This window comes from Meles meles, chromosome 10, assembly GCF_922984935.1.
Source record: "Meles meles chromosome 10, mMelMel3.1 paternal haplotype, whole genome shotgun sequence".
NCBI lineage: Eukaryota > Metazoa > Chordata > Mammalia > Carnivora > Mustelidae > Meles > Meles meles.
Window position 1 is genome coordinate 60,673,693 of NC_060075.1, and position 22,952 is coordinate 60,696,644.

Below are 22,952 nucleotides of genomic sequence, written 5' to 3' on the forward strand. Positions count from 1 at the left end.
CAGGCTCCCTGCTGAGCAGAGAGCAGGATGTGGGGCTTGACCCCAGGACCCTGAGATCATGACCTGAACTGAAGGCAGAGGTTTAACCCACTCAGCCACCCAGGTGCCCCCACTCTTGATTATTCTTTTTTCTAAGATTTTTTTTTTTTAATTTGTTTGACAGATAGAGGTCACAAGTAGGCAGAGAGGCAGGCAGAGAGAGAAGGGGAAGCAGGCCCCCCACTGAGCAGAGAGCCCGATGCGGGGCTCGATCCCAGGACCCTGGGATCATGACCTGAGCCAAAGGCAGAGGCTTTAACCCACTGAGCCACCCAGGCACCCCCACTCTTGATTATTCTTAAACTTAGTATTTAATCATTTTTTTACCACTTACCTCTACTTTGGAGTTCTCAGTCAGATTATTCAGAAAGCAAAAACCTTTATCTCAGGGCAATGACTAAAAATTAATAAATGAAAATGAATTTTTAACTCAATAAGATCATAGATTGTTGATTTATAGTGTGTCAAGCATTCTTGCAATCAAAGGATTGACAACCCAGCAGATTCTTGGATAATCGGTTGTTTTTACATATAGCATAATTTTTATTCTTATTACACATGCTTATTTAGAATATTGACATACTAATAAATAAGATTTGTCACTGAAATTTTAAAAAGTGATTTTCCTCTCCTTTGAGCAATCTATAAAAGTAGTAATTTTGAAGTTAATAATGTCAAAAGAGAAAAATAAATTATTTTTCTGTTGATCAGATAGAATTTGAAATTGCTCTTAATGTTGAAGCACTCACTGAAACCTTGTTTATTGAACTCAGAGCTAACAGGTTATTCAAATACTCACTTTATCCTGAGGACATGGATTATCTGCAGACATAAAACAATGAAAGGATATTCAGAGGGGGTATCATTTTTTGCTATGTCATGAAGAGAACTTACTACTGACAGTACATCCTTTTTATACAGAGTCAGGAAATGGATTCCACATGGGAACATGTTAAGATGTCACACTGTTAGGTCACAGTTCTTGACTTATGTGCTGTAATTGATAAAGTAAAAAAATAGTAAATTAAGGCCTTGGAATTTTCAAACATCAACCTAATAGAAAAACCTCTGGGGCAAAACTACTTCAGGTAGCTTTGTCTATTAAATATTGATCATAATTGAAAAAGTAGCAAAGCATCAAGCAAAAAAAAAAAAAACTAAAGAAATTTGTGTTCTGAAAAAGCTAAACTTTTTGCCCTCCTAAAATTAAAGTTCATATATTCATAAGACCTTGATTGCTTTTCTATTTTTATATGTATCGGTTTTGAAAATTCCATCAATTGATGAGCACTTAACATCTGGGGACTGCAGATGTGAGTAACTTGTGAACCTGAAGGAACTTGTGAAGTGATACAATTTTCACAACAATATTTATTGTTTTAAAATTCCTGAGTATAGTCTTTGAGAGAGATACGAATATAGATAGAAAATGTACTTCATTCACTAAACACACAAAATTCCTATAGACTATATGCCAAATACTATGCAAAGAATAAAAAAATTTAACTCCGGGGCTAGGAAAATCTTTATAAGGAAATCAAATTTAAGAGAGGAGCTAGAGGATTGATAGAAAAAATTTTCAGTGATGGAGAAAGAAGAGGAAGTATTCTCTAGGGATACAAAATTGTTATGATGTAATGTGTATAATGGCAAGTTCAGGGTCTTTAGGTGATAAAGAATAATAAAGAATTAGTAGTGATACTTTAGTAGTAGATTAATATGGAAACAAGGGTTTATCATGAGTGGAATGAAGTGTGGTGGTTATTGTCTCTCAGTGCCAGGCTACCAATTTTATAATATGCTCTGTTATAATGGAGATAAAAGTCATTCCTTTGATTTCCTTACGACCTGGGAGGCAATGGTGTGGATTGAAAATTAGAGAAGAGGAGAAGGGACTCTGCCTCCAGCCCTGATCAGTCATTTCAGCATCAGTAGGTAGTAGCAGTTCCAATGCCGTGTGATTGCACGTTCCAAGGTGGCCCAAGAATTAACCATAAAGTTCCCACCACACTCTCCCACCTCCTCTTTCTTCCCCCAGGCCCTTATTCTTGCGCCAACATGCCATCTAAAATCCCCTTGGTAGTCAGCACAGTGGGTTTGTTGAAGTCCTAGTTTCTGGTGACACTTCTGGCCCTTTATTTCTCAAGGCTTAGTGGACAGAATGCTTTCTGTAGATCTCATTTTTTAAAAAGATTTTATTTATTTATTTGACAGATCTCAAGTAGGCAGAGAGGCAGGCAGAGAGAGAGGTGGAGGCAGGCTCCATGCTGAGCAGAGAACCCAATGTGGGGCTTGATCCCAGGACCCTGGGATCATGACCTGAGCCAAAGGCAGAGGCTTAAGCCACTGGGCCACCCAGGTGCCCCTGTAGATCTCATTTTTGCCATAGCCTTTTCGTATCCAAGTAACCAATTATCTATATTAAATAATCTGTGTTTGACATACCAAGCTTGCTTTCTATTTCTTGAATGTATCTTACCTAACTGATATAGAAAACATTGAAAGATTTTGCCCATGGAGGTGACATAACCAGACATGTACTTTTAATTTTTTATTTTTTTAAAAGATTTTATTTATTTATTTGACACAGAGAAAGATCACAAGCAGGCAGAGAGGGAGGCAGAGAGAGAGAGGAGGAAGCAGGCTCCGCGCTGAGCAGAGAGTCGGATGTGGGGCTCGATTCCAGGACCTGAAATCATGACCTGAGCCGAAGGCAGAGGCTTTAACCCACTGAGCCACCCAGGTGTCCCCAGACATGTACTTTTAAAAACATAATTTTCAGTTTACAGGATTTGTAGAATGTGTGCCAACTGGAAGTATGGCAGTCATTTGGGAAGACTATTAGTGATTCAGGTAAAGGGAAAATAGTGTACTTTGATTTTGACAGAAGAGAGGTCACTGGTAATGCTCTTAAGAGCAGTTTCAGTAGCATGTTGACTACAGAATATAGATAGCAGGGACTTGAAGCCCTAAGGGAAGTTAATTTAGCATGTATACCTCACTATTAAAAAATATCTTGGGGCCTTGGGGCACCTGGGTGGCTCAGTCGGTTAAGCAGCTGCCTTCAGCCCAGGTCATGATCATAGGGTCCTGGAATCGAGTCCCACGTTGGGCTCCCTGCTCACTGGGGAGCCTGCTTCTGCCTCTGCCCCTCATCATGCTTGTGCTCTCTCTCTCTCTTTTTCTCTTTCTTTTTCACTCTTTCCTCTCAAATTAATAAATAAAATCTTAAAAAAATATATTTGGCTTTGAAAGAACTCCAAAATTCTATAACATCTGAAAAAAATATATGTGATCTAGAGTTTTTTTTTATTCTGTCAGAAAAAAATAACATATTCATTTATTATTTTGAGATGTTAATGGCTTAAGTAAAATTCTGAGAAATTTTTTTGAGAAAATTTTGATATATTTAGAGTATTACTAAGAAAACTCGATATTTATATGGCTAATGTTTTATGCATTTGATAAATCTCTAGTTTGGTATGACTGCTACTAAATAAATTTCTGTAAACTCATCCACTAGAATGCAGGTTCCGTGAATTCAGGATCTTAATGTTTACTTTGAATTACCAGTGCCAAGTAGGTAATAGCTGCTCACTAAATATTTGCTAAAAGAATTAATCTATATTTTAGTATATCTGTTTTTATTGAATTCATATGTAAATCTAATTTAAAATAGATTTTTGTTGTAAAATTTAAAGGTCTTCTGCAAGAAAATTTTATTTACTTATATTTCTCAAATTCCCAGGCTACTCCATTAGTTACTCTTGTGATACTATCTAGACACAGTATTATTTATAGTAACAATCTTGCCTTTTTATAGCTTGGCTCAGAATTGATTATATATTGCCTTCTAAACAAACCAGTCAACAATGTACTTTGTGTAAATTAAATCTGAACTGATGTCTTAAAATCAGGGATTTTAGAGGTTGATTTTGTATATAAATATTTAGGGAAGAGGGAGCTACAAAATGCCAATCTACTGCTGCTTAGTAGAACTCATTAAAATTTGGGGGAAATTTTTCTCTTTAATTTTTCTGAGTTCTCTTTTCTCTGAACACAGAATATAGCTTGAGGAAAAATCGATGTTGCTTTTCTTCATAGAAAGCAAGAAACAATAAACTTTTTCCAAGTAAATACAATCCTATTGTTGTGTTAACCTTTATCTTAATATTTCTTAACAATGACATCTGTGTGTAATACTACTGGATTTACTACCGGATTTATGTAGGAATTCCCAAGGGTTTTTTTTTTGTTTTTTTTTTGTTTTTTTTTGTTTTTTGTGCCCTTAAAACCTCTTGTTTATAGAGATGATATATAGCAAAACAAAACCTAATGTTCATCCTTCTAGATCAGCATGCATATTCTTTAAATGTAAGAATAGTATATGGTGCCTGGGGCTAATAATACATTATATGTTAATAGAAAAATAAATTATTTAAAAAAAAGAATAGTCTATGGCGAAACAGATGTCATGTCATCCTCATCTTCAGAAAACAACAAAAAACCTAAAGCTCAGAATTTATATTCAAATGGTCGTGGGTTAGAAGGGTCTCTAGTACCCTCCCAAGCAGATGGAAGCAAATGCAAATAGTCTATAAAGAATCACATTCAGCGGGGCACCTGGGTAGCTCAGTGGGTTAAAGCTGCTGCCTTCAGCTTAGGTCATGATCTCAGGGTCTTGGGATCGAGCCCCACATCGGGCTCTCTGCTCAGCAGGGAGCCTGCTTCCTCCCCTCTCTCTCTCTGCCTGCCTCTCTGCCTACTTGTGATCTCTGTCAAATAAATAAATAAAATCTTAAAAAAAAAAAAAAAAGAATCACATTCAGCAAGGTATTAAAGAATTCCTGTGGTAAATTTTAAGGGAAAATAAGCTGATTTCTAAAACTTACTAAACATAAACAGAAGGAGGCATGACCAGCAAGAATCAGAAGAAATAATATCATGTTCAGATACGTAGACATTAAAATTGGCTATATCAGACATAAAATGTAAAATACTTATGTTAAATCTACTTAAAGAAGGGGTGCCTGGGTGGCACCATTGGTTGAGCATCCAACTCTTGGTTTCCACTCAGGACATGACCTCAGGGTGGTGACACTGAGTCCTGGGGTTGTGCTCTGTGCTCAGTGCAGAGTCTGCTTAAGATTCTCTTTCCATCTATTGCTCTCTCTCTCTAATAAATAAACACATCCTTAAAATATATATGTATTTAAAGAAATAAAATTATGGATTAAAGGTATGAAAATGAAGCACAAGACATAAAAAGTAACTAATCAGATTTGTCAAAACAAAACAAAAAGTAATCTAAAAATATGGGATTCTTGATTCCATAAAGATAGAGTAGCTTTATTCTCTTCAAATATTCCTAGTTACAACTAAAAACAAAATAAAACAAAACAAAAACCTAAATCTAATGGACCAAAACAACAACAAAAAAAGATTCTGATAGGTGGAAAAAAGAAGTCAGGCTGTTTAGAAGCCATAGGACTTGAAAAATAAAACATTCAAACACACAATGGAAAATCACTTATAATAAGAACAAGGGAAATCACAAATTGAATGAGAAAAGAAAGTAGATGCCAACAGTAAAATGAATCAGATGGTGTAGTTATCTGAAAAGAATTTTAAAGTAGCCATAATAAAAATGAAATCCAGAAAGCAATTATAAGTTCTCTTGAAACAACAGAAGAAAATTTTAATTCCAGCAAAGAAATAGAAATTATACAAATAATCCAATGTCAGTTATAGAACTGAAAAATAAAATAAAATGACCAAAAACAGAACAAAATTTGGAATGGTCTCAGTAGTAGACCAGATGTGATAAGAAGATAGAATCCTTGAACTTAATGACAGATCAGTAGGGTTTACCCATTCTAAAAGCAGAGAACATAGTTTGTAAAACAAAAACAACAGAATTAGCATAGCCTCAGTAATCTGTGGACCAGTAACTAAAGAGTTATGTTTTGTAGTCTCTCATGAAATGGCCACTCAAGTATAGCCACAAAAGAAAACACAAGAGAGGCATAGGAAAACAAAGTTTATTCCACTTACAGGTCTTAGAGAAACAGTCACTGCATGTCATGAGGAGGCCTGGGGGTAGAACTAAGGGAGCTAGTTCAATCAAGCAGTTGCAAGCTGAAACAGAGGGAGGACTTGTGGACAAGTGCTTTCATTGGGAGCCAGGATAAAGTTTACAAGCAGAATGTGTGAAGGAATGTCACTGGTGCATTTGAAATGTCACTGGGTCAATAGGGGAGAGTAAGAAGGGGAACTTGTGGCAGTGACAAACTTTATCACACTAGTGCTAACCACCTGGGTGAAGTGCTTACAGCCTGTTTGTGGGGATGTTGAGGCAGCCAGAAAATAATGTATTTTAAAATTTACAATATAAGTTCCTATTATCTAAATCCCAGAAGCAGAGAAGAGAGAACTGGGACTAGAAAACTATTTAAAGAAATAATAGCTGAAAACTTCCAAATTTAGTTAAAGACATAAATCTAAAGACTAAAGAAGGTGAATGAACTCTAAAAGTGATAGATTCAAAGAAATCCATGCCAGGACACATAATAATTAAGCTTATGAAAACTAGAAACAAAGGGGCGCCTGGGTGGCTCAGTGGGTTAAAGCCTCTGCCTTCGGCTCAGGTCATGATCCCGGGATCCTGGGATCGAGCCCCACATCGAGCTCTCTGCTCAGTGGGGAGCCTGCTTCCTCCTCTCTCTCTGCCTGTCTCTGCCTACTTGTGGTCTCTGTCTGTCAAATAAATAAATAAAATCTTTAAAAAAAAAAGAAAAGAAAACTAGAAACAAAGAAAAAAACTCTCTAAAGTGACCAGAGAAAATAATCAAAAAACACCAGTTTGAATCACAACATATTTCTCATCTGAAATTAATAGGAACCAGCAGGAAGTGCACAACAGTTTTCAAGTAGTGAAAGGAAAATGTAACCACAAAGTAAATATCCAGTGAAAATAAATAGGAATGGAGGGGAAATAAAGGCATTCTCAAAGGGAAACTAAGAAAACCTGTTGCCAGTAAACCTACAACTGAGAACATTTCTCTTTAAAGGTAAAGAAGGTAAAGCATTTTAAAGGGAAGATTTTTAAAATTCAACTGAAGCATTTAAAACATCAATATCAGTAGACTGTGCTAAGTTAAATGTGTATATTGTAATACCTAGAACAACCACTAAGAAACACATACAAAGCCATATACTAAAACAAATAACAAGAAAAAAACAAAACCTAAGTAAGTCAAGATGCAATCCTACAAAAAAAAGTCACGTCATTTACAGGAAAGTAAGAGAAGAAAAAATGAGGAAACGAAATACAGAAAATAAAGTCATATTTAATAAATCAGTACTTATAAAAATATAGTCAAAATACACCCATTAAAAGACAGAAATTGGCCAAGAGGATTAAAAATAAGCATAATCCAACAATACATCTACAAGAAATTTACTTCAAGGAATAGAGGGGAACTTCCTCAATTTGATAAAAACATCTACAAAACCTACAGCTGACGTTATACTTAATGGTGAAAGATTGAATTTTGAGGAATAGTCAATAATGTCTGCTGTTCCCACTCTCGCTTAGCAAAATACCAGAACTTCAAGCCACTGTAATAAGACAAGAAAAAGAAGTGAAAGAATACATATTGGAAAGGAATACTAAAATGATTCCTTTTTGCAGTTAACAAGATTTCTACATAGGAAATTCCAAAGAATCTAATTTTTTAAAATTAAAACAATTAATCAAATAATCTCCTAGAATGATAAGTGAGCTTACCAAGGTTGCAGGATACAAGATCAAAACACCAAAAATATTGCATTTATATATATTGACAATGAATATATGGAAACTAAAATTAAAAACATAATACTTTAACTGTTCCAAAGAAAAATAAAATACTTATGTATAAACCTAATAAAACATGCATAGGCTATGTATGCTGAAACATAAAAATGTTGATGAAATAAATTTTAAAAAGGCCTAACTCCAGACATATACCATGTTCATAAATTTGACAGTTCAACATAGTAAAGTTATAAATTCTCTACAAAGTACTACATGAGTTTAGTGATATTCTACTAAAATCCAAGCAAGTCCTTATAGCTAGAATATATAAACAGCTCTCAGAACTCCACAATAATGATTTTAAAAACTGATTAGAAAAATATGCAAAAAGTGTTACAGATATTTCACCAAAGAAGAGGTATGAATGGCACTTACTGTATGACCCAGAAATTAATCGTAAAGCAGTGAAATGCATGATCATACAAAAACTGGTTCCTAAATGTCTATGGCTCCATTTAACTGTTACCACCAGTTACCTTTTTGTCCAGTGGCTCCTGCTACCATTCAGCTGGACTCAGCTGTGATTCTCCTCTGGGTATGCATCCCTCTCCAGCTTTTAGGTGGCAGTTGCCCTGTGACTTCGAATTTCTGATTGACCTGAAAAAAGTCATTGATTTTCTGTTTGTTCAACCATTATTTTTAAATGGGAGGATGGCAGTGATGATTTCCAAGATCTTTATATGTCAGAGTTGAGACTGTAAGTCAAAAAAACTACCTTTTATTTTCAACCAGTAAGTCATTCTTGAAAATTTTCAAGTGTAGACCATCCTAGGGAATAAAACTTCCACGTCATTTATTTCCCATTTTTACATGATGTACCTCATGTTCTTATTTATTCTTTTAGTCCTACTATTGTTAAGCTTCACTTTCATCTGTAATCTTCAAATTGCTTTGTGGGATTCACCTAGTTTAAAGTCCTTGATCTTGGGGAAATATATCTTTCATATTTATATTTACAGTGCCTACCACCTTATCTAGCACACAGAACAGGATTTTCTTGTGCAAGGATAATGGATATTATGATGAATATAATGCCTAACCTTAAGAAGTCACATGTTTTAGTAGGAGTAATGGGAACACTAATAGAAATTTTATATGCAATGTGAAAAGCACAGTTCCTAAGTACATGAGTGCTATGAGGGTCAATAAGAGGACAAATGGTATGTTTTCCAGAATAGAAGAGCCCTTCTGTGAAAGAAAGGGTTGCTGTGAGCTAAGCAAAGCAAGGGATGGTCATAGGGAATCAGAGAGATTATCTTGATTAAGAGTATGAAAGTGAGGACAATGTAGTGGGGTGAATAGTCACTGACCCTGGGCTGGGTGAAACTGAGCAAAATGCTTAATAACATCATATTTCTTAATGAAGTGGAAGACCACATCACTTGCTGTGAATGAGAAGGTTGAGCAAATTGGGAGAACCATTAAGTCTGAAAGAGTATATTAAAAAATACAGAGTAATAATAACAGTTTTTCATATAATGAAGGAAACAATCAATAAAACGAAAAGGCAGCCTATTGAATGGGAGAAGGTATTTGCAAATGGTATATCCCATAAGGGGTTAATATCCAAAGTAAAGAACTTAAGATAGTTCTATCTAAAAAAAATCTGATTTAAAAATTGGCAGAGGGGGCACCTGGGTAGTGGGTTAAGCCTCTGCCTTCGGCTCAGGTCATGAACTCAGGGTCCTGGGATCGAGCCCCTCATTAGGCTCTCTGCTCACCGGGGGGCTTGCTTCCTCCTCTCTGTCTCTGCCTGCCTCTCTGCATACCTGTGATCTCTATCTGTCAAATAAAAAAAAAATAAAATAAAAAATTTAAAAAAAAATGGGCAGAGGACCTGAATAGACATTTTTCCAAAGAAGACATACAGATACATGAAAAGATATTCAGCATCACTGATCATGAGGGAAGTGCAAATCAGAACCACAATGAGATAATACCTTTCAGCTGTCAGAATGGCTAGAATAAAAAAGACAGGAAATAGCAAGTGATGGTGAGGATGCTGAGAAAAAGGAACGTGCATACACTGTTGATGGGAATGTAAACTGGTAAAGCCAATATGGAATACAATATGGAGATTTCTCAAAAACTTAAAAATAGGATTGCCATAAGATCAGTAAGTCTACTACTAGGCATCCATCCCCCATAACCAAAAATGCTAATTCAAAAAGATATATGCATCCCTATGTTTATTACAGCATTATTTACAGTAGGCAGGATATGGAAGCAACCTAAGGGCCAATCCATAGATGAATGAATAAAGATATAGTTATATACTGGAATGGTATGCAGCCATATAAAGGATGATATCTTGCCATTTGTGACAACATGGATGAACCTAAAGGGTTTCACTTATGCTGAGTGAAATAAGTCAGAGAAAGACAAATACCATATGATTTAATTCATATAGAATCCACAAAACAAAACAAATGAATAAACAAACAAGAAGCAGAATCAGATCTATAAATACAGAGAACAAACTGATGGTTGCCAGAGGGAAGGGAGTGGGGGGATGAGCAAAATGGTGAAAGGGGTTGAGAGATGTAGGCTTCCAGTTATGGACTGAATAAGTCACGGGAATAAGAGATACAGCATAAGGATTATAGTCAATGATATTTAACAATGTTGTATGCTGACAGATGATAGCTATACCGTGGTAAACATAGCATAACTTGTAAAGATGTGGAATAACTATGGTGTACACCTGAAACTAATGTAACATTATGTGTCAAATATACTCAGTTTTTTTTTCAAAATTAGAATAATGACCTTTGACAAATTAAATAGGGGACAGTGATTTAAAACAAGGAGAGGCAACATGGCAGGAATAGAGAAGAGTTTCTTGTAAAAGGCAGTATGAGAGATGGTCTATAAGTAGTGAAGAAGCGAATATGTGTGAGGCAATCATATATGTGGTGCATGCCAACAAGAGAAATAGAGCTTTAATTGACCATTGAAAGCATGAGAAAGACAATGGTGATGAAACAGACACCTTGACAGATTTCCACTACAATATTTAGCTTTGCCATTGGCATTCACTTATCTTGCTCAGTGACAACTAGGTTAAGAAACAACGATGAATTCTGTGGCTGAATTTATATAACACTAAATACTTTTCATTTTAACTCCATGAAACAATTCTGGCTTCTTCTGAATTTTTTCAACAGCCTCTTGTTTGATCCTCCTGGTGCTTATCTCTTTTTATTCTGATACAGTATAATCATTACTACCAGATGAATCAACCTAACCATGCCCCCAATGAATTCATCCCTCTGATGAAAACTCAGAATCTAGCTGATGCTCTTCTTGTTGCAGGCAAGTTAAAGTGACTCTAGCTATTTGATGCAAGATAATGCCATTCAATAAATATGAAGTGGTTCATAGGCTAAAACAAGCCACAATACAACTAAACTTAGAAGGGTTAAAAACAGATTTGTTGGAATATCTGGATCGAAACATTTGGGAGTGTTTTTATTAGAATTTGTCAACTCCAATAGTTGACTTAGTTTGGGAACCTCAGATGTCTAGGAAGAAAGTATAGTTGGCTTAACTTAGATCCCTTTGGCCTTGGGAATAGGGTGTTTTTATTTACATTTCAACAAAAATGTATCCAAAGAAAAATCAGTTTGTTACCAGAAGATAGGGAACTGGACACTGAGTAGGAGTAAATAGAAACTAAAACAACTCCCAAGTCCCAAACAATCAAAACTCAGATGGGCTTTGAACATAATCCAAATATCTTAGCCTCATAGACAACTTGTTTTGTTTGTTTGTTTGTTTGTTTTGCTAGTTTCTATATACTGTTTTGGTGTCCTAAGAAATTTCCAACTTATGTAGAAACAGAGTCAGAAAATACGGAAAAAAAAATGGCCCATTGATTTAATTAATTGCCTTCCTTTTTAAATTTTTACATCTTTGGTCACCTGTCTTAAGGTTAAATGGAACATAGTGTTGCTACAGTTGTACTTCTCTGGGTCATGGTACCCAGATGCTTACTCTATAACTTAAGGCATTCATGAGAGCCTCAGGTGTATATGCACATTTTTCCTAGATGGTTTAGACTTAGAAAAGTCAATATGTGTTTTGAAGGGAAACAAAGAATAGAAAGAGATTTGCCAACTCTTCCTGAATTTATTAATTTTATGTAGATGTGCATAATTAATAGATCATTAAACTTGAGTGCCCGTCTGCCAAACATTGGGCTAAGTGTTGGAGCTATAGAGCAAAATAAAAATTGCAGAATCTTGCCCCTCATAGAACTTAAAAATTAGTGATATTGACAAAATATTAAACAAATAAACAATAAATATACTGTATAATTAATAATTATCCTAAGCTATATGAACGCAAACCATAAACACTTATCCTTCAACACTAGTCTGGAAAGTTTACATAATATAAAATCAACTCTTTATAAAGTATTTTCAGCATTTGGACAGATCCCTACACAAACACAGTTATTGATGCTGTGATAATTTTGGCAATGTTTGTTATTCCAGACATTTTTCAAAGAACTAAAGCTACAAAGGCAAATAAGATATAGTCCTTCCTTCATTGAGTTTATGGTATAATGAGGGAGAGCCACAGAAAAACTGTGATAATACATAATATTTCACTGCATGTATACATTGTGAAGTTAACATAGTTATTAAATGCATAAATTGGGTACCTGGGTGGCTCAGTCAATTAAACGTCTGCCTTTGGCTTAGGTCATGATCCCAGGGTCCTGGAATCAAGCCCCATATCAGGCTCCCCAACCACCCGGAAACCTGCTTCTCCCTCTCCCTCTGCTTCAGCCTGCCCCTCCCCCTGCTTGTGCAGACTGGCTCACTCACGCTATCTGTCAAATAAATATATCTTTAAAAAAAATAAAATGCATAAATTAGTGGCTCTATTAATTATTCTTTACCTTGACATGAAGTATATCTGATACAAACTAGTAGTTATAATAAATATGCAAATGCTTGAAATAGATTATAACATGAAAAAAGGTAAGGAATGTTGAATTCACAGTTAATGAGGATATTAAATTGTCAAGAATTCTATCTCCACATAATTTAAAGTTAATATAAATTATTGACATTTCAAGTGTTAGGTACATCAGTACTGATTAAACATAAATTAAGCAATTATCTGTTCTATTGCCTTAAGCATTCTAATTTCAGACCTTAAGTGATATTTACCTATTAGGAGTAGAGAGGCATTATAGTGGAGCTGTTAGGAATATGAGGTCTAGAATCAGTTTATGAAGATCCAGTGCCTTTGCTGATAACCAGAGGTTTTGGTCCTTGGATAAATTAAGTTCTTTGTATTTCTGTTTCTTCATCTAAAAATTGGAAATGACAAGAGTATCTGCCTCATAAGATAGTGAAAATTAAATGCGGTGCCATTGTTTAGCATATGCTCTTAGATTTGTGGCTAGCATAAAAGTATTTGCTCTTACTGAAAGTGAACATATTTTGGTGGACAAAAAAAGGAAACATAAAGTTAACATAAAGTTGTATGTTCTTCTAAGTTTTCTGTTTGTTTTTTGTATTTTAGAATAAGTCTTTCTAAGAAAAAAATTGTTTACTATATATATTAGTTTTTCTGCTTTGTAAATAATATATATTTTGTTTGTATAAAGTATCATGACATCACAGTTTCCCAGGATTATCACCATGGGTGGCAATTTTTGCCTAACAGTTTTGACGTCAATTCCTATTGATGTAAAAGTGCTTATTTCAGTGTTTCATGGAACTATTCAACCTCAAAAGCCATTTTTAGATAAATCATCCAGGGCAAATATGGTCTATGAATTCAGGTCATGCCAACTGAGAAAAAAAAGTGACTTCTTTTTTAAAAATATATTTAGTCATTGTCTGTTTTAATTGTGCAGTTTATTTTTAATTTGTAAGCTGACATGTAATGAAGTCAGGTTGTAAAATAAATTTTTCATACTACTTAAGTTTTAAACATTGCGCTGGGTATGGTTATAACTATTTAGAAAATCTCTAATGAAAGTTATTTTTCTTTCTACTTCTACAAATTATTGAAGTTCCTCTTCATAATACTCTAAGAGGAGCTTCAAAGCTCAGTCTTAGTAACATAATGTATACATGATATCGGTATAGGTAAGAATGATGAAGCTATGAAAAACATATAAAAAGGTTTAGAACAAGACAACATTGTACAAAACAACCCCTCTTTCAGGAGACCTTCCTTTATTGCTGAGTTATTTGAGAATCTGACATTGTAGCCTATTGTAATCAATAGGAAGACAAATTATTGACTGTAGGATAAAATGAATTGGCTTCCATAGATATGCCTGTTTAGGGACTGTACAAAGTCACATATAGGATCAAACTTTTCTTCCTTCATATTCTTCATGCTGGGAAATCAGTAAGAAGCCACCACAAAAAAATGTAAGAGTTCAATTTTTAAGAAACATTTATTGAGGCTTAGAATATGCTTCTCTATTTAACGAACACACTTTATTATATGAATATTTATATTTACCCATAGCCAGTATAGACTGAAGAGGTTAACTGAAGAAATGCATCCTTAGTTTCTCAAACTAACTTCAAGGACATATACCACACAGATTGTTAATTTCACTACAGTGACTATAAAGATAATGAATCTTGTTATTAAATTTCTGTAGTCCTACAGCATTTGCCTTTTTAATAAAATGCTCTATTAAATCTTCCCCCAATCAATCTCTTGTATATGTATTTTTAATGCATAGTGCAAGTAGCTATAATTCCTGTTACAATTTTTTTTAAAGATTTTATTTATTTGAGAGAGAGAGAGAGTGAGAGTGAGAGAACACATGAACAGTGGCGGTGGTGGGGGGAGAGGCAGAGGGAAAAGCAGAATCCCCCTGACAGAGAGAGCCCAATAACAGGGCTCTATCCCAGCACTGATCAGGACCTGTGCTTAAGGCAGATGCCTAACAGACTGAGCCACCTGGTACAAACTCTAAGACAGATTTTTCCTTTCAGATTCCTTGGCATTCTAGAAGTTATAGAAATCTAAGTCGATGTAATAAAAATTTACTTTAAGGTTAAATCACATAAGGTACAATAGAAAACATTTAAGCTCCCCACCCAAAGTAAAACAAAACAAAGAAAACCCCTGCCCTCATCTTAAGGTAGTTCTTGTCTAAAATGTAGACAAGATAAACCTTAATTTTTTTTAAGATTTTATTTATTTAGGGGCGCCTGGGTGGCTCAGTGAGTTAAAGCCGCTCCCTTCGGCTCGGGTCATGATCTCAGGGTCCTGGGATCTAGCCCCACATCGGGCTCTCTGCTCAGCGGGGAGCCTGCTTCCTCCTCTCTTTGCCTGCCTCTCTGCCTACTTGTGATCCCTGTCTGTCAAATAAATAAATAAAATCTTAAAAAAATGATTTTATTTATTTATCTGAAAAAGAGAGAGAGAGCAAGAGAGCATGAGCAGAGAGAGGGAGAGGCAGACTCCCTGCTGAGCAGAGAGTCTGACAGCGGGCTTTATTGCTGGGCCCTGAGGTCAGGACCTGAGCCAAAGTCAGTCGCTTAACCAATGGAGCCACCCAAGATAAACCTTATTTTACCAGTTAAATAGTTTAAAGCTAAAGTACCTATTTGCTTGAAATTTATAGCAGGTTGTTTAAAATATTTTGATATGTAAATAAATGAAAGCTATCTCTTCTCTTTAAAAAAATGACACTTAAAATAATTTTTGTTACAACTCCATATCAATACAATTGAAAAATATTTGAATACCTTCTGTTTGTAGGACTTTGTGCAAATATAAATATAAATTGGCCTGTAAGTCCAGTGAAGAGACAAACAAACGAATGGCCTCCCAAGTCTTAGAGAGACTGATGGGATGTCATTCTAGGATTAGAGAAGGCCCAGAAGAAAAATTAATTAAATCCGCTTATCTGGCTTCTTTGGGGGAAAAAAAAAAGAAAGAAAAAAGAAAACAGTCACGGCAGAATGTGTATGCTGTGTCTTTAAAACAAAAAACATTGGTCTAAATAAGAGTGAGGTCATGCAATATAAAATCTGGCCATTTTTAGGAATTTGTCCTGAAATTCACTGTGCGAGTGACCATTGCTAAATCAATTATAATGTAATCCACATCCATCATGGAGACAGCCAAATAAATGGCTAGGCTATATTAGAGTTTGCTAATTTCCCACATAAAAGTTTCATTTCAAAGCTACAATTTCTGTCACAAGCTTTGTATTTTGTGCTTTTAATCATGTTTTTAACATTTTAAATCAAATGTTTTGCTGAATTTTCTATGGTTCCTTAAATAAGTATGTAGCTGTGGACTTCACGTGTTGTGGGTGCTTACGGACGTTTGATTGAAGGCTTCTTCAGTAATTCTTGTGATTTGTCCCAGTTCATTCAGACCTCTTTACAGCATGGGTTACCTTCTTGAAGTAGAAGGAGAATGCTCTTTGATTTAAAAAACTGTGTCTTAGGGTCCACAGTACGCTTGCTGACCCCAGGGGGCCCCAGGGGAATCATGCAGATTCTGCCAATGTCATTCAGTTTTAAAAAAATTAAATAACTGGGAAGTCAAGTAGGTAAACATTAACCTCAGAAATCGTGACTCTAATGAAGGGAACAGGTAAAAATCCTTGTGTGTGTGTGCATGCACATGCAGTCAGAGCATAGGTGTGTGGGTGTGGATGCACATGTAGGTATAAGCATGCCCAGGCCCCGCACACGCAGAGTTCTGCCAGGCACACGCAGTTCTGCCAGTCAGTTTACCTGTACCAAATTTTTTGATTCTCCAAACTGTTCTGTGTTGCGGATGCTATTATCCTCATTTTGAGATATGGACAAGTGCATTGCCTTCTTTCTCTGGCATCCTTTAAGGATAAAACAAAATTGCCAACATCTCTCTGGAAGGAGTTTGTACCCATGACTGGTGCCCCACTTTAATGGCTGCCACCTTAGGAATGGGACCCCTGAGCACCTGGTTCTGAGAGTCATCAGGTCTTGCTTTCATGATTCCAACAGGACTATAGCAAACGAAGAAGTTTTATTTTTAAAAGATTTTATTAGTTACGGGGCACCTGGAGGCTCAGTTGATTAAGCAACTGGCTCTTGATTTTGGCTTGGGTCCTAATCTCAGAGTCTTGGGATTGAGCTCTGTGTTGGGCTCCATGCTTAGTGGGGAGTCTGCTTTGAATTCTCTCCCTCCCTTTCTGCCCCTCCCCTTCTCTCTCTCTCTCTAAAATAAATAAATAAAACATCAATTAAAAATATTACTATTTATAGGTTTATTGAGGTATAAGGGACTTGTAAAATGTTAGGATATTTCAAATGTACATTACGGTGATTTGATAAATGTATCCATTGTGAAAGGATGCTCCCATCTACTTAATTAACACATCCATCACTCATTTATTTATTTATTGACAACGTTTAAGTTTATTCTCAGCAAATTTCAATTATACAGTGTAGTATTAACAGTTGTAGTCACCATGTTTTACTTAAAAGATCTTCAGACCTTATTCACATTAAAGTTGAAAGTTTGTACTCTTTTCCCAACCTTTCACTATTTACCCCATTTCAACCCTGATCACTTCACTTTTATACTCAGTTCTGTGAGATTTTGTTTTTTGTTTGTATATAAGGTTTCACATATAAGTGATACTATGCACTTCTCTGTCTGGTTTGTCTCACTGAATATGTATCATATCTTCTTTATCCATTTATCCATCCACTGACAGACACTTAGGTTGTTTCCCTGTCTTAGCTTTTGGGAGTAATGCTGCAGAGAACATGAAAGTATAGATACCTCTTCAGGATTCTGATTCCATTTTCTCTGGATATATATGCAGAAGTGGGAATATTGGACCATATGGTAGGTCTGTTTTTAGTTTCTTGAGGAACCTCGTACTGTTTTTCCATAGTGGCTATACCATTTTGCATTCAGACCAATAGTATGTAAGGGTTTTCTTTTCTCTACAACCTCACCAACATTCATCTCTTGTATCTTTGATAATAAATACCATAACAAGTGTGATGTTATACACACACACAAACACACATATATAGTGGAATATTATTTATCCTTAAAAGAGAAGGAAATTCTGCCATTTGCCATCTATAACAATATGAATGAAACTGGAGTGTTTTGCAAGTTAAATGAACTAGACAGGCAGAGAAAAACAAATACTGCATGGTTACACTTACATGTGGAATAAGAAAAAAAGAAAAAAAGTTGAATTTCCAGTAGAGAATCAGAATGGTGGTTGTCATGGGCTAGGGGTTGGGAAAAATGATACAAACTTTCAGTTGTAAGATGAATAAGGAAGGATCTAATGAATAACATAGGGACTGTATTTGATAATACTGTATTATATAACTCAAATTTGCTGAGAGGGTAGAACTTAAGTGTTTCAGCAAAAAAAAAATCAAATACGTGAGGTAATGGATATATTAATTAACTTGGTATAGGAATCTTTTTATATAGTATATGCATGTCAGATCGTCATGTTGTATATTTTCTTTTTTTTTTTTAAAGATTTTATTTATTTATTTATTTGACAGACAGAGATGACAAGTAGGCAGAGAGGCAGGCAGAGAGAGGGGGAAGCAGGTTCCCTGCTGAGCAGAGAGCCCGATGCGGACCTTGATCCCAGGACCCTGAGATCATGACCTGAGCCGAAGGCAGAGGCTTTAACCCACTGAGCCACCCAGGGGCCCCTATTTTAAATATATTCCAGTTCTGCAAATTGTATTCTAATGAAACTGAAAAAAATAATCCTGGTTTTATAAATGTGAAAATTGAGGTGTGTAAAGACTGTTTTTCCAAGGTCATATATTTGGTCATTGACACACCTAGGAATTAAAACTTGCCTTTTCTTTGTGCCAAAGCTTGCATGTCTAACATTGCTATTCCTAGCCTGAGAGTCTAGTGGATATTGGTAAATCTTTTTTTTTTTTTTTAAAGATTTTATTTATTTGACAGAGAGAGAGATCACAAGTAGGCAGAGAGGCAGGCAGAGAGAGAGGAGGAAGCAGGCTCCCCACAGAGCAGAGAGCCCGATGTGGGACTCGATCCCAGGACCCTGAGATCATGACCTGAGCCGAAGGCAGTGGCTTAATCCACTGAGCCACCCAGGCGCCCCGATATTGGTAAATCTTTCCAGCAATAAGCCATGATGACCTTCTGTGTTATTTCCAGTCCTGTAGAATGTGAGAACTGGATTAGATTTGGGCTAAGAGCCTATTCAAATTCAGTATTTTATAATTTTTATTCTTTATTAATATAGGGCCTTTTCTGGATCTTTCATAACTTTCCAGTCTACATGTACTTATTCATGGTTTGAAAACCACTGGAAAAGTTCCCATGTTACAATCTACTCCATTTAGGAGGTAGTTGTCTTCTCATCATTTAAGTCAAAGTTGTGAAGATTTTAATCACACTTGATATAAATTAAGCTATTTGATCTTTCTCAAACATAAAGTTAAAAAATGTTTACACTATAAAGTAAGAATACATTTACTTACATGCTAAGAGTGTTTGGACTACATTTCTCTTTCCAATGCTTTGTACATAATAGATAGTCAATAAATGTTTGTTGAATAAAGTAACATGACAAGGTGTTCCTAATCACCAGTTCACATAAAAGACTGTTATTAAATACGGATTTATACTGATTTTAAGTAATGTATGCTATTTCACTAATTAAGCTTTGCTTTTCTTGCATTTGTTTTAAAAATTACCTTGCTTAAATTTATAAAAGGTTAATAAAGGTTATCTTGCTTATAATCCTTGTTCCAGGATTAACATTTTAGGAACACACACACATACATGTGTAATGACCCAGTTCCTATTTTCTTTTTCTTTTTTCTTTTTGGATAAGCCTATAACTTCTAGGGAATGTTTTCTCCCCCCCCCCCCAAGTTTTTGTTAGTTAACATACAGTGTTAATATTAGTTTCAGGTGTAGAATTTAATGATTCAGCACTTCTGTACAACACCTGGTACTCATCACAAGTGCATTCCTTAATTCCCATCACCTGTTTTACTCATTCCCCACTCTGTACCCCACTTACCTCCCCTCCTTCACCTACCCTCTAGAAACCATCAGTCTGTTCTCTGTAGTTAAGAGTCTGTTTCTTGGTGTTCCTCTCTTTTCCTCCCCCTATGTTGATTTGTTTTGTTTCTTAAATTCCACATATGAGTGAAATCATACAGTATTTCCTTTCTCTGACTTATTTCACTTATCATAATACTCTTTAGCTCCATCCACATCCCTGCAAATGGCAAGATTTAATTCTTTCTTATGGTTGAGTAACATTCCATTGTATGTGTGTGTGTGTGTGTATGTATGTGTATGTGTGTGTGTATATATATATATATATATATATATATATATATATGCATGCCACATCTTCTTTAGCCATTTATCTATTGATGGACATTTGGACTTTTTCTGTAATTTGGCTGTTATTGATAATGGTGCTATGATTATCAGGGTACATGTATTCCTTTGAATTATTGCGATTGCTGGGTTGTAGGGTAGCTCTATTTTTAACTTTTTGAGGAACCTCCATACTATAGAGTGGCTATACCAGTTTGCATTCCTACTAACAGTGTAAGAGGGTTCCCCCTTCTCCTCCTCCTACCCAACACCAGCTGTTTCCTGTGAACAACCTATTTTCTTAAACATCTAGTACCCACTAGACTAAGTATGGATTTAGAAGTCAAATTTGGAGGGGGGGGCTGTACACTTCTTAAAGATGAATAGGTCCTGATGTTACTGATTTGCAAAATTCTCTGGAAATGAGTCTTCAGGGAATTCATGTTGATTGAATTCATATAGGACGTAGAAAAATCATTTTGGAAAAGTATTGGGAAAACACATATATTATGAAGTTTTGTAGTCTGTGAAAGGTTACTTTTGAGACAATAAGAGGTGAGTCCAAAGTGTCACAGTTATTTAGCAGCAGAGTAAAGACTGGAAGAATTTAAACATCCTTATTCTCACTTACCTTCCCCATATCTTGCATCCAGAAATTAATTTATTTATTCATCCACTCATTTATTAGGAAACTACCTACTGTACACATAGCACATTCTAAGTACTTTGCCAGATGCTAGAGACATGTGAGTGAACTAAGCAGACTAGGCTTCTGCTATTGCAGACCTTGCCATCCTTGGGCTTTTCTACAGTGAACAAATATGAATTAAATTACAGAATTTAGTTTGGGAATACATATTTTGATGGAATTAAGATATTATTTATCTATATACCTGTAAATTTTTTATTTAGTTGATTAGTGGGAATTTACAGAACAAGTTTATTTTTCTGCCACTATTTTTTTTTAAGCTTGATTAATTATAGAAAGATATGCATGAAGTTTCTAAAATCCACTGATGGGGACATTCATGGACAAATTTGTCCTACTGTATCAAATTATTTCAAAGTAGGGTGACAGTCTTTGCCTACTTCCTTACATTGCATTTATTTATTTATCTATTTTTAAAGATTTTATTTATTTATTTGACAGCAGAGATTACAAGTAGGCAGAGTGGCAGTCAGAGAGAGGAGGAAGCAGGCTCCCTGCTGAGCAGAGAGCCTGATGTGGGGCTCATCCCAACCTGAGCCAAAGGCAGAAGCTTTAACCCACTGAGACACCCAGGCGCCCCCTTACATTGCATTTAATATAAGTATGAAAATGTGAAGTTACAGATTTTTAATAACCTAATAGTGTGTTTTATTGGAGTTATTTAATAGACAAAAATTAGAAGGGCAAAAATATGTGACTATTTGGCATTATGTCTCATTAGGATTTCTGTACACTCTTTGAATTTAATGTATGAGTTTATTTATATTTATTTGTTTATTTTTTAAAGATTTTGTTTATTTATTTGACAGAGATCACAAGTAGACAGACAGAGGCGGGGGGTGGGGGGGTGAGGGAAATAGGCTTCCCGCTGAGCAGAGGCTTTAACCCACTGAACCACCCAGGCGCCCCTCATGTATGATTTTAAAACAAACATTAATTTATATATTTTTGTTATAATTGCAGTAAGGTTGGTTTTGATAAATTGATATTTATGGATAATTAATAAATGCTTTGTACATTGACTAGCCTTTATCTAAAAGCAGTGATTTTTTAATATAAACAGATTTATTACTTAATCCTTTTGGGTTCCTTTCCTCCTTCTGGGTCCTCTGTTGTATTTGTTACACTTCCTTCTTTTTGTATTAACATCTGTCCAAGTTAACCCTGATTAAACAAATCCTAACAAATGGGAAAATACATGGCAAATATAAAAATTGCTCGGAGCAGAGCAGAAATAATTAATGGTGTGCATTACAATTACAATAAAAAAGAATTAATTTATTTTTAACTTAGACAACTGAGCGCTCAAAGTGGATTAATAGTACCAACAATTAAGTGCCGTGCGTGTGTACGTATATGTGTGTGTACATACCTGTGTGTCTAGTTGGGAGGGGTTGTTCATGGTTATCCAGTCTATTACAGAACAAGAATAAAAAGACAAACTAGTGCTAGAACAAATTAAGTTAGTTTTTGGGAAGTATTCTTGTCTTTAGGGGTTTTGAAAACTTGGTTAAGTTCTAAATTCAGCTCAGTTTCACCTTATGTGAGAATAAGCTGGAGATAAATCAGGGCAGAGAATGAGCAACCAATAAGGAGAGAAAGGGAGACTCCACAGGCAGCAGTAACCAGTAGGTTTCACCAGAATTTCTAGCTGACAGAAATACTGATGCATTGAAATCACAGTGGATACTATGCATGGAAGATGAGAGCCAACAAGGGATGTGTGTCTATCAAGATACCTGCATTCAGCTTATAAACACCCTCCTTAATAGCTATCTGGTTTTGCATACATGTTATAAAATAGACATGATTATTGACTGGCTTACATTTTTATTACTCCAGTGCATTATCTTACACACATGGCTCAAAATGATCATTTTTATCGGTACCCTGACAGGTTATGCATACAAATGATTTCCCTTTTAATATCCACCTGCTTTCCCCTATCCCTTCTTACTTTATCCTCCTCCATCCTCCAGTCCCCTGCTCCCA